This window comes from Dermacentor silvarum, chromosome 1 (genome assembly GCF_013339745.2).
Source record: "Dermacentor silvarum isolate Dsil-2018 chromosome 1, BIME_Dsil_1.4, whole genome shotgun sequence".
In the NCBI taxonomy this organism is placed as follows: Eukaryota; Metazoa; Arthropoda; class Arachnida; order Ixodida; family Ixodidae; genus Dermacentor; species Dermacentor silvarum.
In genome coordinates, this window is record NC_051154.1 from 265812678 (window position 1) to 265827137 (window position 14460).

A 14460-nucleotide genomic window follows, 5' to 3' on the forward strand; every position below is an offset into this window, starting at 1 on the left:
AGGGTGTTTCATTTTAGCTGCACCAAATTTTTTTTAATTGCCCGTGGCAAATAGCACAATTATAATCCTTGGTCTAAACTACTCGATGAGGTGGCCATTACTTCCACAAGAAATGAAAACGCCTAATTTAATAATAAACATAATCACGGTAATTAACTTTTTAATGAATTATTTTACGGCACATCTTTCAATCTACGAATTATAGCCGCTGAGTTCGCCACGCGTATCCACTTGGAACAAATTTCAGTGTCCGACGAAATGCATGGGCGTTCCAGTTAACTGTTGGAGAAAAACGCTGTTTTATGCATTGAAGCACCAAACTTAGCGAGCTCGCTTATATATATATATATATATATATATATATATATATATATATATATAAATCTTATCATAAGAAGCCAACGAACAATGACACCATGAACAACATAGGGGAAATAACTTGTACTTACTCATTGAATTAAAGAAATGATAAATTAATGGAAATGAAAACGGATGAAAGAACAAGTGTCCGCAGGTGGGGTTGAACCCACGTCTTCGCATTACGCGTGCGATGGTCTCACCATTGAGCTACCGCGGAGCCGTTTTCCCATGCGCTTTCTGGGGTATTTATGTTTTACAACTAGAACTAACCCTGGGTGTGTTAGCCAGCGCCACCACTCACAAACCTAGGGGCGGATGTTGAACATCCGCCCCTAGGTTTTTTAAACTACTTCTGTGCCGGCTCCTGTTACTCTTTACTTCACTGATATATATATATATATATATATATATATATATATATAAGAGATGCAGGGAGGTTAACCAAGGTCGCGCCTGGTTGGCTAAGTACCCCACACGTGGGGAAGGTGGGGAAGTCATGAGGAGTGTTCACTCACGTACATAGTGAATAGCCCTCGTCTAGTCCAGTTGCCTTCAAGAAGCGCATATGAGTTTTGGTAAAGGGAGGGCGTGTAGATGTCTTTATTAGAGATCATAGAAGTGGAGGAGCGTGCCACGTGGCAGAGTTGACAGTAGCACACAGGGCTTTATGGGGCACCTATCGAGATAAGGAGGTAGGGAAGAACGCCACGCAACCATACATCGCGGCAGGCCTTGGAAGCACAGACACCGTCCGCACGGCAATGCGCTGGTCAATAGACGCACGCTGAATTTCGCTTCTCGGGCCCTTGTTGGCAAAACACAACAACCCCCCACCGCGCACCGAATGAAAACGCACGTATCAGCAAACGGACGCACTTCCCCGTTTCACACAGCTCGCAAAAAAAAAAAAAAAAAAACACAAACTTCCGGGATCATCGGGCTCTCTCCACCGGGGAACACGTGCCAGAGCGACGGTCCAGAGATGCGCTTGATAACGCGGGGAGAAACTTCGCGCCCCGCATGTGTAATCTGCACTGCACGCCGCCCGGCAGTGCGACCTCGATTGCAGTACTTCCCTACGCGCAGAAGCTGGGCGACGAATGAGCGAGCAGTGTTTCGCCAGCGCTTTGCTTCTTTTAGTTTTCCCCCGAGAAATGACGCAGCTATTCTCTCGTTTTTTTATTATTATTTTTCTTTTCTTTTTTTCCTTTCATGAGTTGGCCGGATTGACGTCAGCTGGCCGGACGACAACGCGGGCAGCTGACCGTTTAAAAGGAGGAGGTCATTTTTGGACCGGCGACATCAAATCTGACCACGCCGCAGTGCGCACCGCCCACAATTAATTCCCGCGACGTGCGTTCCCTCCTGGATGCGCAGACTCACTCCCTCCTTGCCCTAACTTCCCCCCCCCCGTCCCTCCCCCCTTTTTTTTCTTCATTATTCGTTTACTCATGCGGTGGCGTGTCGTCCGTCCTAAGCATGCTTCTCTCCTTCCGACCTCTCTTCCGCCTAGCCCTTTCAATTCTGTTTTTTTTTTTTTTTCTTTAGGTGGTTTTCTGATCAGGCGTTTATTGCTGTAAATATTGTCTCTCGTTTTTTTTTTTTTTCTTTAACAAACAGCACGTCCCCGCAGTGGAAACTCAGCCAAACATACGTACAGTTTGTTCGTTCGTTTTTACTCACCTATTCGCTCATTAATTGTGTCATTCAAGAAGGGCCACAGGATCATCATTTCTGTATACACGTGCCTCTTCGTCGCCTCTTACACATGACAAATTGCGTTGATTGACACTCGGCCCTTAGGCCCTTACAATAGTTAAGCCCCCGTAATACTTAAGCTTCAATCATGACTTGTGGGAACTGTTGGCTTCACGCTTTTTCCTATTCGTAGCTCACCATTAAAGGGGCAGGGGTTGGCAGAATTACAGTAGGAAAACTTTGTGAAGCCGGAACGCAGCATAAAACGACGGTCTTCTAAACATGCACGCGCAGTAGTCTTGTGCTTGAGATGAGACGTATTCTTACTCACGAAGGATGGTTACAGCGTAGTGAACGGTACGAACAAGAAACATACTTAGGTCAATCGTGCGTTTGGCACACCCGAATCATACGTATATTTGACCAGTCCAATTCAAAACGTTATCGATAATCTGATATATTCGCCGTCGTCATTTGTTTGTAGCTTACGTAGTTCTGCCCGCGCTGTTACTATTAACGGTGATAGTATGACTGAGATCTCTAACACATTCAAAAGCAAACTTGAGTTCATAGCGCAGCTTCTTCGACACTCTTCACTCGACCTCGGGTCTGCTTCATTAGGAGGAAGCTTTAGTTCGGGGCCTGCTATCTAAATACATGGGAAAGGAGAGATCGTTTTTCTCGCCAACAAGTGCACCGAATTTGATGAATATTGTTAGATGCAAAAGAGAAAAAGTTAAAATCTAGTGACTGTAGGAAGTGGATCTTTTATTTAGGCCATCGATTATTTTTTGACCGCTCATTCCTTTTCCCCTTCATCATTGAATCGCACGAAGCCACGTCCCCGCTATCGGAACGGGTCACTAAGCAAGCCGGATGATATGGAAAGAATAAAATCGGGGCATAAAAATTCTTGTAAAAAAAAAACTACGGCCCCAATATATTTTGATTAATCGGTTTTATTCTAAGGCGCGTGGCTTGAATTTCCCAAGTTACCGAGTTTAGTGCAGTGGGAAGCCGCGTACAACGTCACAAGACGGTCGCAGCTCAGGCGCGCAATTTGCTGCTGTAGAGACAGTATCGAGTTTTAGCTTAACACAAGCATGCTGCCATTATTTTTTGCTCACAATAACGCAAATGTTAGACAGGAAATGTAGCACTGGTGGCGTCATCAAGTAAGGCAATGTTCAATCAGAACGCGATAAAACGACTGTTCTGTTACACGAGCCTTTCCGAAAAAAACTGAGCATCAGAGGTTGTTTTAGGACGATTATGTAAGCGTTGACATGTTTACGGCTATAGGTTATGGTCGCTGAATACAAGAGAGTTTTTGCCATTGCGTATAATTTCGCATAGCCCTACTGTAAATATTGCCTTCCGGTAATATGCAGCAAGAGCAGACAGCGGATTACCGTACTACCGTATACGGCCGAGCGCGTTTCCCCGCAGTAACGAGGTGCAGCTAAAACTTTATAATAAGGATTCAGCGTGCCTTGATTAAGCGCAATGTCATAGCATATCGCCACCAGCACAGCCATTCCCGTCTACGATTTATTTGTCACGGCAGTGTATGAACGATAATAGAGAGCTTACCTCTAGCCGTGACATTCCATCGTACGCAAGCGCACACGGTCGCACAATTGAATCGAATTGAATTCTGCGGTTTTACGTGTCAAAGCCACAATTTGATTGTGAGGCACGCCGTAGTGGGGGGACTCTGGATTAATGTTGACCACCAGAGAGTCTTTAACGTGCGCTCAATGCACGAAACGCGGGCGTTTTTGCATTTCGCCCCCATCGAAATGCGGCCCCCGCGGCCCGGATTTCATCCCGCGACCTCGTACTTGGCAACACAACACCATAGCCCCCTGTAAGCCACCGCGGTCGGTGCCCGGTCGCACAATTACGCAATTGTACGCTGCCTTGCACTTGCTGCATTTTGTCGGATGGAAAGATTTATCGCATGATCAGGTGCGCCTCCCAAGAGAAGACGGCGTAACGAGAACTTTCCAATGAACTCGGCCTTAACAAATATCCCATAATCCTCGATTTACTAGAGTGTCGTTTTTCGCCAGTGAAATATAAAGAGGAACTTCAGGAAGTTCCCCTCAGAAGATATTAATATGCATTATTTATTAACAAAGTTAGTATTTCTTGTATTTTTTTTCTATTCGATTAATGTTACGAGTATTCTGTATTGAAATTCAAGCTATTTTGTTCTGAGCTCAGACCACGTTTTATGCTATCCGTGCTTATTACTGTTGCCAGTGTATAGTATTTTATGGCTGCGTGTTACTGCTTTCCGATATCACAAATCTACAGATACCATTACCTAGGTACTTATGTGTGTGTATACTGCATTCTACATATCTGTGTTTTGCGCAATTCAATACTTACCTCAGGTATTGTGGTGAGCAAGTTCTGTTGTTTTGGTGGCATGGCGAAGTCAGGCAACCTTCATGCCTTTTACCATGTCTTCTGAGGCAGTTTTACAAAAAATTGCCTAGAATAAATATGAAATGAAATTACAAGAGCCATGCTCATAGCGGTAACTCAGTGGCTATGGCGTTGCGCTGCGAGGTAACGGGTTCGATCCCCGCCTTGGCAGCCGCATTCTGATGAAGACTGAATGAAAAAAAAAAACACTCGTGTACCGTGGTGCACTATAAAGAATCCTAAGTGGTCGAAATTATTCCGGAGTCTACCACGACGGCCAGGCTCATAATCATATCGCGGTTCTGGCACGTAAAGCCCTTGAATTTAATATCTTTAATGGGAAGACTCATGGCCATATTACCGCATGCGAAAGCACCACATCGTAAGCTAAATCTTTCTACTACGCTACTACACTTTCTACTACGTACGCTAAATCTTGCACCTACTCGTTTTAGCGAGTGGGTGCAAGGCGAAGAATTGCCGGATTATCGTACGTATACGACTGATACGAAAATGCAACAGGACTAAAGCTCTTACGCACGTATCAGATCGAAATTCACTAATTCGGTTTAGAAGGTGGCAGAAACATACGTAACGATATCGTTCTTCAAGACCACGTGATGAAGACAAGGCATGGACGTTGTGCGGAGCATCAGGCTTTCTGAAGTTGAAATAATCCAACGAAAAAACGTTAGGAATGTTGGAATAGTAAAGTATGTTGCAGCTGATCGAATGCGGATATTCGAGAAAGAAAAGGCCACCGAATATCAAATAGAATATTTGAAATTTCTAAAAAATGGAACTCAGAAGCAGTTCTGTGTACTCTTCGGCAACCAACGGCTCGATTGCATTACCTGATACATGTAATGTCGTTGACAACTGGATGTCAGGTCAACTGAGAAGCTTGTAAATGAGAAACAAATGAAAGTATCTAGGGCACGATCATAATGACAGCAATATAAAAAAGAGAAGAAACGGCACGTCCCAGATGCATGCAGTAGAGTGTAGTGCTCTTTGAAGGAGCTAAGGGCGATACTACAGCACCATGCATCGTTTTGAAGGAATTCAAACCTGGGAAGATTGGCGAAATAATTAATTGCTTTGTCTAAATAGAGACAGAGGATTCCTAGGGTGTCTAAGGTGAGACACGCTTACTCAATGGCTGGTAACTATTGTGCATACGTAATCTCCTCCATGTGTCTGCTGGGGCCAAACTCATAAAGCTCTGTTTGCCCATTGGCTGGCTGCCTTCACTAATAATATGCCCAACCTCACAATAGGCTGTCAGTTGCTCTTACGAACAATTATAGCGTAAGATTGTTTGTGTGAATACGGGCCTGGTGATTGTCTGCTCAAAAACCGCCGTTTTTACTTCACCATAATCATTCAGACAAGTTTCCATTTGCCTCAGTCTTTTCCCCTGTAGACTGTGAGAACTATTATTGTCTCTCCTATATAGGTAGTATTCGAACGAAAGGAATATTCGATAACTTCCAATAGTAAATTTTTGAAACAAATACGAATCAAATAGCAAAGACTATTCAATTCGTATTGGAAGTTTGGAGTACTTGCACACCCGTAAAATATATATAACGCTCAAAGGATCAGGGGATCATTGGAGAACGTTGAATCGTGCTCCGAGTTAAGCAAAGGCCGATACCATGGGAGCTTGCAATGAGCAAGCAAAACTGAGCTGAAGTTTTTTTTTGTCTGAATACGCCTTTGAATACACACACGCGTATTTACACGTATTTCTAGGTATACAGGTGCACCTTTATCTCGCTTCTGTCATTATTTTGCGGTTCATATACGTTTTCACGCTTTCTCGCTGTTTTCGGTAGTGACTTTCTTGTTGCGCACGAATTGGTCAGTTTCTGTTCCGCCTCGTTTTTGAGAAGAACTGTGCATCGCCCACGTACAACCGTCATGCCGCAAGCGCTCCTCCTTCACCGTACCCACCTTAATGAATATGCAGCAGCGACACCCCCCGCCTCCTTCCGATGTAGCAAACGGGAACAGCTTCTACAGGCGGACGTCGCTACACAGGTACACGTCCTCCTCTGGACATAAACTACCCTCTCACGTCAGACACGTGGTAAGACACACAGTCGGGCTGATACGGGCGACGCCTGAGCCCCTTTTACGCGTCCCATCTCCCCACCCGCGCCCGTGTACATATATACACACGGAGGAAAGTTAACGGCGCACCGCGTGGCTAGTGGGCGAACTCACTCGGTACACTTCGCGCACGGTCCAGTGACCGCAATACGTGGACACCAAGCCTTTTTCTTTCCTTTATCCTATTTTTTTTTTCACTTTGCCCATCGTGGTCTTCGCCTATCTGAATCGCTCACCGCCCCTGCGCTCCCCTCCTCTCTACTCCCCATGCGGGAGCAAGAGACGCGCTCAGGTATTCACCGTACTCCAACTTTCCTCCACCGCACACGGCAAGTAGCAGCAAACGCCGCGGTGCGCGCCGCTGCTATGCCCTCGCCAGCGCGACCTCCTCGGGCTAGCTCCATGCCAGGAATACGTTATGCAACTCGCGTGCTGCGTACAAGGGACAGGTCAAAGCGCGCTCTTCGCTTTAGCGGAACCCGTGTTTTTCGCCGTATACAGGGCAGATCGCGTCCGATTTAGAGACGTCTGCGCCGCCGCAGCGCCGCTCACATTGCCTCTGCAGCGATCGCACGGGCGCCCTGCCCGACCCCTCCCACACACAAACGAATGAGCGGACTGGGCATGCAATGCTCGCGCTATATTTAGGACCGCACCCGTCGCAGCAGATGCGCTAACGACGTAATTGCTCAGACAAGTGCGAATGGTAGTATATAACTGCGGACAGGGTCCATATACGTCACGTGAAACTGTTGCGCCGGCGAGTGGTGCGTGAGCGATGAACCTCTTACGTCATCCTTTTCGTGCCTCACGTGGCGCGTCGGCCGAGAGAAGGTGGTACGATTAGACTCTGGAATGGCGGCGATACGCGCGCGATCGTGCGTGCGGTGACTAACCGATGACGACGCAAGCGTCAGTAGCGGTTTCGCAAAACTGCAACCGCCTGCGCGTTACATCACAGAGTTGCTTTTGTCGCTTTAGTCCCTTTTACGTGATAACCGTGGCGCATAGGCGACATTCCCACTCATTGTTGCGGCAAACGTTAGTATGGTTTTAAGGTGGCAGAGCAGCAGTTTGCTTCCGGACGGTGCAAGTGGTAAATATGGCCATCGCAGAAATAAATCTATGCTTGAATACGCTTCGCGAGGTTCGAAGCGCTTATCTCAGTTGTGTGTGCGCTCGTTGTGGTACGTTGTGTATATAAAGTGAGTGCTTTCAATAGTCGCCCACTGTGATACAGGAGTGCCGTTCAGTATCTCATCGCCGCTGTGAGCAGCGAAGGCAGCGTTTATTACGCACGTGTCTTTTCTGGGGCCTGTTTCGTTTCGTCAACAAGACAAAGTCGTTCTGTTGAAAACTCTGTCGTTTTCCTTTTTTTTATTTATTCAGGTCAGCTGCTGCTCAAACGACGGCTGCGGTGTTACCTCCAGGTCGAAAGCGCGCTTAAAGACCCACGAACATATTTAGGTAAAGGCTCATTCACAATAGGCCGACACGACACCGATTTTGGTCTGCTGGATGTTGGCGACAGCGTTTTCCTTCCTTTAAACCATTGGCCACAGTGTTTTCCGTCTTGTAAACTGCTGTCGCCAGCACTCGGCAGACCAACATCGCTGTCGTGTCGAAGAGAAGATTGACTTCCATTAACTCACGCACGTCATCAAAACTTTGAAATATGCAATAAGTTGGTCTCATATGGATAGGATAGGAATAAACTCTATATGTCCAACGGTTATGGCTGTTGGTGCCCATATGATCCTCAAAGAAATCCTACAATTATCAGTGAAAACTATTTTTTGTTCCTTAAGCTCGTGCCATCATGCAGCCATGTCAGCCTGAATCTTCTGCGTTCAAGGGGGCTTCGTAGGCTGGTTAATCATCATTACCAACAACGACGCATGTATTTCGTAACCAGCGCAAAGCCCATATCATCGTCATCATCAACAGCAGCAGCAGCAGCAGCAGCAGCAGCAGCAGCAGCAGCAGCAGCAGCAGCAGCAGCAGCAGCAGCAGCCTTTTTTATGTCCACTGCAGGACGAAGGCCTCTCCCAGTGATCCCAATTACCCCTGTCGCCCATATATTATGACGTAATTTTCTAGAAAGCTGAGACCGTTTCAATGAGCTTTAAGTGCTCGGTATGCTTTAGAATTAGACAAAATGAACAAAAGTTCGTTTTATCGTGCTCTCCGACAGATAATATCCCGGAAGAACCGAAGGGGATTCATAGCTTCAAGTGTGCTTGTGCACCAACTACGTACAACTGTGGTTATGAATGGCACTTCATCTTATGAGTATAGCGGTTATGAAGACTGTTTTTATGAACCATCCTGTTGTTCGTCGTGTACTGTAGACATCAATAAATGCAGGCCATAGCGAAACCCAATAATCTGGCTGCCCCGTACGCACTTTGCGTCGATGGCATGCGTGCAGCGTTTCTCGTCTTTCGCTGTTTTTGTGCGTCTGGCCAAAGCGCACGCATGCACAGTCTGACGCATCGGGCGTGTTGCCTATAGCAACGGCAAGAGAACAAGAAGCAAATGGCGGCAACGACCGGATGAATTCGTAAGCGTGCCCTCCGTGACGGGCTGGTGGCAGTTGATTGGCGTGGTACTAACAGGCCGACAACTGATTGCTGCCGTTGCATGCAATTTCGTGGCAAGCGCTGTGTTCCGCGTGCCACTGAAAAATAGATTCCCTCTTAGCAAATTGCGCTGCTGAGCGAGTTGTCATATGTTCAGAGTGAAAGCAACGTGACTCACAGAACGAGGACAACGAGAAACACAGAATTCACGCTCGACGTATATCCGTAGCGTATACTGGAAATCATCACGTCAATAAACGCGCACGTTCAGCGTTCGGGCGTGTTCGGATTAGAAGGCCAACACATCACCGTGGGAGATAAGCGAAAAGTGCTCATCATATCGAGCCAGTTTTTCTCGGGCCAATAGAAATGCCATTAATACTGGTGATGCTCTTCCGTCAGATTTAATGTGCGGCTATCTCCCTGAACAAATGCTCGCGCGAGCACTCCGTGCTTAGGTGTGATCGTAGGTGAGTGCGAACTGCGTATTTCAGATGGAATTATCATTATCCTGCGTTCTGTCATGAGGTGTTTCCAGATTTGTAAGCTAACCCGTCACTGTACAGGAAACTGAGTACCTGGCATGCCTGTTTTTTGCAAATCGCCAGCTAATATGGTATCCGTAAATACGGAAACATAATTCCGCTACTTTGCCAGGGGCCGAAAAGTCCGTGCACCAACTTTCCTCAGGTTATGCGAAGCTCTATGAACACAACTAGTTGTAAGTGCAACTTCAAGTTTCTTTTTGTTCTTTATGTAGCTCGGATATGTTATTCCGTTTCTAGTCTTGAACTCTTCTGAGGCTAGCTACCAATAATAAAAACGTTGCCTGCTGCTGCCAGCTTTCGGATGTCTGGTTTCCGAAGTTTTTGTATTTCTTACGGGCACATTCGGGCTACATCGATGCAACAGCTCTTCTTTTACCTGTCGCACGTTGATAGGGAAGCGGGCTTCTTTCTGTAAATGGTGTGGATACGACAGTCATGTCAGCGGGTAAAACTTGCGGTGCCGGGGTGCACATACACGCCTATATTGACACGACGCTTTCCTCTCAGAGCAAGCTGTGTAGTTCTTGCTATGTTCTTACTTCTAATCGTTCTATTTAGCTCCGTTTTGCTCCTTCTAAAGATCCTGCATTCAGAGTGACGTTTTCGCACAGTTTGCGGCGCTCCTGCGAAATAAAGAGTGAATGCAGGTAATTCTGGAGCTCATCATAATGTATTGTTTGTTGAAGCTTTTGCGCGTCTTTTCTTTTTTTTTTAGCGATGGGGTTCGGTAATTCTTACATCTATAGCAGGAGACGGCGTTGGAAGGCCGCCGACTGTACCTGAAATAATCATAATGATTTCACTATAAAGATAAACGTCGTAATAAATGTCGTAAGCGTAAAATATGAATACATTTTTAGCGAAAGCAAGGTGCATAGAATGGATGAAACGCGGGTTTATCGCTAAAATTTGAACCCCTGTTCCTGCCCTCCTCAATTTCCTTTTAACCCTCGACCTATTTCATTTAGTGCAGCCCTATAAAAGCAACACCAGCTGAACAAACGTTGAAACAGCAATAACTAACCGACTGCGCCATCAGGACATCGGGTAAATGTGAGAGCTAAGGGAATTCTTGTGTCGTTTCCCTGTGTTAATTTAGAAATCGAGTGGAAATGCCGCCAACAAGTGTTTCGAACAATTCCATTGTCATCGATTCAATCAATCAGACTCGATGCCTAGCGCAGCAGCCGTTTGGGAGGCGCGTGGTGCAGTGCACCAGATGCACAGACAGGGTATAAAGAGTTAATCGAAGCCGAAGGCATATAGTGACACGCGGGTTGTGTAAAAAGGAACGCGCACTAACGGTGACTTTGTATTGACCCTTTTCCCGGCGCTTCCGTGGGCGCTGCCATGTTTGATCACGTGGTGACGCGTCCATTGCTTGCCTCAGCTGCCTCCGTTACCTCCGTGTTTACAATGCAAACGCGTGACGCCGGCGCAGCAAACCTCCGTTTCGACGCATATCGTAGACGGTGACTGTGTGGACGACACGAAGCTTTGCCACAGCTTTAGAAGACATGTAAGTGCTTTCAGAGCTCATTACGCCTTGTCCAAACGGCGCGAGCAGCGTATACGGTGCTTGTACTAAAAGCGGGGCTAGAAACGTATTCCAAGCTGACCAAACTTTCCGCTTATGAATTAAATCAGGATCACTGTGCTCGTTCTTTATTTGGCAAACCTTTTGAAGCAGCGGCTTGTCATGTTTATGATTCAGTAAAGTTCCTCGGTTCCTCGGTGCGGCCACTATTTGACTGTTTGTTTTCAGCCTAATCGCTCGCGGGTCTGCTCTGCTGCGATAGATTTGTTGTTGCGGCGCACAAAGCTTGGAATGTATATCTTCGGTACTTTGTGGTAGCTTGTAGCAAAGCGTATTACCGCTAGTCCCTCGCATACTCTGTGGACCGCCACGAAACGTTCAGCTTCCAACATTTGTCGGTGTAATCGCTGTCGCTCATGCTTTGGCATATTGATTCAAGTGTACACCCATTCACTTATTATTAATACGTTGGTGATAGGGAGGGTGTAAGTTTGCGTGCGAGTATGGGTAGATGTGTGTAAATAACTTGCGAAAAACTTACTATGCCCGTAAATGGCGTTATACTTCCCTTTGTAACGAGCGGTACTCACTCTTAAGTGCCAACGTTGCGGAGTTGAAGTCCTTTCTTTGGAGGTAGCTATACAGCGCTGGCGGATGAATTATCTTTTTTTATCCTCGAGGAAAGCCGTGCATCGCGGAAGACCGGCAACACAGGCAGTCCTTATGTAGCAGCGCCGACATAGGTAGATTCCATTGCTTAATCTGCAAATCACTATCGCTTAATCTGCAAATCACTAGCTAACTACCGCACACGCCTTCCCTTTATCATTACACATTTTGCAGCATGAATTGGGCACAGTGCATTAGCGAACACCCACTTGCATTTCCGACAGCTGATCGCACAGTAGCAAGGCAGAAGCAGGAGTGGTTTCGTATTCGTGCGCATTCGCTGAGGCAATGTATGGCGCGCCGCCGAAAGCGCCATCTCTTTCCTCTAGAGCAAACTGCTCTGCGAAAAGGGTGAATAGGTGCTCAAGACAGGATGGTCCCCTCGGTGCAGAGACGGGGGCGTAAGATTGAAGCGAGGGTAGTCTCTAGATAGGCATGCTCTGGCATACACGGCTATTGGTAAGGGAGACCATTGAGAGGACACGCTGTAGAACAGGGGCCGAATTCACGAAGCGTTTTGTTCGTAGTGTTGTTTGCCATTGCCCGGCCACCTTCGCTAATAATATGTCCGATGTCACGACAGGCTGCTATCTGCTCTCACGAGCAATTTCAGCGTAAGAACGTCGTGAACACCGGCCCAGAGAGAGAGACAGAGAAATAAGAAGGAAAGGCTGGGAAGTTAACCAAGGTCTCGCCCGATTGGCTACCCTACATGTGGGGAAGGGGAAAGGGGTGAAGTAAGAGAAGAAGGAGACAAGGATAATAATTTTCAGCACTTATCGGGGGCAGCCATATTTTGCAAGGAACTGCGGGAACTGGCGGGACGAATGGCCGGGATAGCGCTCGGCGTGTTCTTGTTAGATATGCTTGCCTCCACTATTGACTCGCCGTGGCTTTGTCGTCAGTTGCCCCGCCACGAACCCGCAGCCCCTGCTCGGGTCCCGTGCCTGCAGATATACCTACAAATACGCACCGTCATTGCATTCTGCAGCGGGCACGGGGGGCGCTGAGCCACGTCATATTCATCTGCGCACTGATTCAGCGATCCGTCCCGTCGTGCATGCGAATCCAGTTTTAATGCTGCAACAGTTCATAAACCTGTGCCTTATTCTCTAATTGGTTATTTATTATTTAGTTCTCTAGTGTTAATGGCCGATATTATGCAGTTGCTTTCGTTGATCTGTTGTTATTCGTACCAGTAATTATTACGTCGATCCTGCCCCCCATCTGCAGGCTTAACAACTAAGTCTTAGTCGCACAACTAGGCCGGAACGCGAGCTTTGCTCAATTTCGCGGCAAAATTCGGGGCATAAATGACCGCCGCGCCACCAGTCGTTATCTGGGCGGGGCGTGAGTTCTTGACATTTTGAGATCACTCGGGCGCGCAGACGACCGGTTTTCCCTAATGATAGCCACCGGCGCCACACGTGTGCCCGCGCTTGCATCGCGCATACCGAGAACGAGAGGAATAAAAATAAGAGAAAGTCGGCGTGAGTAAACGCAAACTTATAGTGGCGTGTAATAGGCGCGCGATGGGAGGAGCGGCCGCGGAGGCGACGCAGCGAGAACATTTTCATTAGCGCGACTTGGGGACGCACCGCCCATCAATTGCGGCTTCCGGGCGCCGGTTATAGGCGGGCAGAATAGTAAGACCCCTCGCACTCCTCTGCGTATGGTGCATGAGGTCAGCCGTGGCCACGTGAACGGAATCGTCCCCGTTCGGTGATGCGTATATGGAAAGTGCGCCGCTCGTTTTGGCAAGTTGCTGGCGAGTTTTCTGCGGCTTCGGGGAGAGAAAAAAAGTTCACGGTCGCCAACGTTATTCTGTTCTTGCGCCGAAGTGTTGCAAATTTAACAAGTGTTGGGAAGGAGGAAACAAACTGTCCGGGCCGAAATGATTCGATGATGAATATCGCGCTACTGAGAGATATCGGTCGCCCGTTCTTTTCTCGCGCAGACACCGCAGACACTTTTCTCGCATTTCACCCTGGTATTTCGTTTCCTCTTTGAGCGCACGGCACGTGCTTGTAAAATTGGTGTTACACGACGGCACTGATCGCCTAATCAGTGCGCAGACGAGTGTGACGTGGCTCAGCTGCGACCACCGTGGATGCGACGCATTGCGCCGCTATAGCAGCTCGTCAGCGGCTTGCTTTTGTGAAGCGTGATTCGGCGGCACTGAGTCACGTCATGCGTCATATTCGTCCGCAGAGTAAAGCGGCGATCCGTGCCGTTGCGTGAGTCCAGATTAAAGTGCGGTTCTGGAGTCGCCATTTTGTGGGCGAGGGTGGCTTAGGTCAACGTTCCATCGCTAACAAAGCGGCGTCGTTGCAAAGCCAAACACGGGTGCTTACGTACAGTCAACCACAAAAGTTTGCGGGCCACGCGAGCGCGTGCCAGACTGCCTATCCGCGCCACCTAGCGGTACGCCACCTAGCGGCGACAGGGGCGCTCTCCCGGATATGAGCCCTCTTGGTACTCGCCTGCCTGTTAATTTTTTATTCCCATGCAT